The sequence below is a fragment of the Oryctolagus cuniculus genome, chromosome 14, assembly GCF_964237555.1.
Source record: "Oryctolagus cuniculus chromosome 14, mOryCun1.1, whole genome shotgun sequence".
Lineage (NCBI taxonomy): Eukaryota > Metazoa > Chordata > Mammalia > Lagomorpha > Leporidae > Oryctolagus > Oryctolagus cuniculus.
The window spans coordinates 1,187,454-1,189,464 of record NC_091445.1 but is presented as its reverse complement, the minus strand read 5'-3'; the positions used below and the strand labels follow the sequence as shown (position 1 = coordinate 1,189,464).

The window sequence follows — 2,011 nt, the reverse complement described above, 5'->3', positions numbered from 1 at the left end:
CAGTGCCGGTCCCAGCCTTTTACAAAATTAAATAGTATGAGGCCAGCGCTGTGGCACAGTGGGTTAAGCTGCTACCTGTGATGCAGGCATCCTGTATGGGCACGGGTTCGAGTCTCAGTTGCTCCACTTCCCGTTTAGCTCCCTGCAAACACGCCTGGGAAAGCAGCGGAAGACGGCCCAAATGCTTGGTCCCCTGCACCCACACGGGAGACCTGCATGAAACTCTAGGCTCCTGGCTCCAGGCTGGCCCGGCCCTGGCCATTGGGGTCTTTCGGGCAGTGAACCAGCAGGTGGAAGATCAAGCTCTCTCCCTCTCTCTAACTCTGCCTTTCAAGTAAATCTTTATCCTACAGTGAAATCACATGAGCACGTCTCTCTGCATCGCACACACGTACCGCACCACTTCCAACAGGTCTGCCGCCGGGGAGAAGTCGGCCCGGACCGCGCAGCTGCGCGAGTTCTGCTCCTCTGTAACGTGCAAATAAGGCTGCGACGCCTGCTTGCGTCCATGGCTCTTTTATTGTTAAGGCCAGGCTCCCAGAATGAGGTGGGAAGTTCCGAGGGTTTCCAACAGCGGTGACGTTTGGTCAGCTTGCTGAAGCGTGTCCCCCGCGCTGCCCACCCGCCACGTCTCTCCTCGCTTCCCCGGCACTTGCTGGGGAGCTGCCGACAGCCACGGGAGGAGCCGGGTTCCGCGGCACGCGGCAGCTGTGTGGCCGCCCGAGGGCAAGGGCTCCGCAGGTGACGTGTCTGCGCCCCTCAGCCGCTGTCTCACCTCTGGCGGGGGCTCCCAGGGTCAGGGATTCACCCGGCACGGAGGGACCTGTGCAGGAGCATCCTTCACAAAGGCACGGGAAACAGAGCTGCAGGAGGTGGATTGTGGTGCAGAGCGTCAGGCACGAGGTGTTCGCAAGGTCGATGAAAACGTGGCGACAAAGCCGGCACAGACTTCCGCTGTTTCTCACCGAGACACGCTCGCTCTGAACTCTGCTTTCCCCTGAACTTCCCTAAGGCTCTGCCCCGGAGCTGACTTCCAGTCTTTGCTTCCCCCAGCAGATGTGGTGTCACTGACCCCCGACGGTGACCCACGGCCGACTCAGCAGCCTCGGGGCCAGCGAGTTCTCCACGTGAACCCGCACCAGGGCCTGCGGTCACCCAGCCCCCCTGAACCAACACCTGTGGTCACCCAGCCCCCCTGAACCAGCACCTGCGGTCACCCAGCCCCCCTGAACCCACACCAGGGCCTGCGGTCACCCAGACCCCCTGAACCAGCACCTGTGGTCACCCAGCCTCCCTGAACCCACACCAGGGCCTGCGGTCACCCAGCCCCCCCTGAACCCGCACCTGTGGTCATCCAGCCCCCCTGAACCAGCACCTGTGGTCACCCAGCCCCCCTGAACTCACCCCAGGGCCTGTGGTCACCCAGCCCCCCTGAACCAGCACCTGTGGTCACCCAGCCCCCCTAGACCAGCACCTGTGGTCACCCAGCCCCCCTGAGCCCACACCAGGGCCTGTGGTCACCCAGCCCCCCTGAACCCGCACCTGCGGTCACCCAGCCCCCTTGAACCCGCACCTGTGGTCACCCAGCCCCCCTGAACCAGCACCTGCGGTTACCCAGCCCCCCTGAACCAGCACCTGTGGTCACCCAGCCCCCCTGAACCAGCAGCAGGGCCTGAGGTCACCCAGCTCCACGCCAGCCAGCACCAGGCCCTGTGGTCACCCAGGCCCCCGTGAACCCACACCAGGCCCTGTGGTCACCCAGCTCCACGCCAGCCAGCACCAGGCCCTGTGGTCACCCAGCTCCACGCCAGCCAGCACCAGGCCCTGTGGTCACCCAGGCCCCCGTGAACCCACACCAGGGCCTGCGGTCACCCAGCTCCACGCCAGCCAGCACCAGGCCCTGTGGTCACCCAGGCCCCCGTGAACCCACACCAGGCCCTGTGGTCACCCAGCTCCACGCCAGCCAGCACCAGGCCCTGTGGTCACCCAGCTCCACGCCAGCCAGCACCAG

At 65.0% G+C, this 2,011-nt stretch overlaps 1 long non-coding RNA gene across 1 annotated transcript; it reads right to left on the bottom strand.

The window, feature by feature from the left end:
• Positions 1-500: 500 nt before the first annotated feature.
• LOC138845222 (uncharacterized) lies at positions 501-2,011 on the bottom strand. Its single transcript, XR_011382113.1, has 2 exons — positions 1,376-2,011; positions 501-1,145 (listed from the first exon to the last, which is right to left on the bottom strand). It is a non-coding gene; the product is annotated as an uncharacterized lncRNA (long non-coding RNA).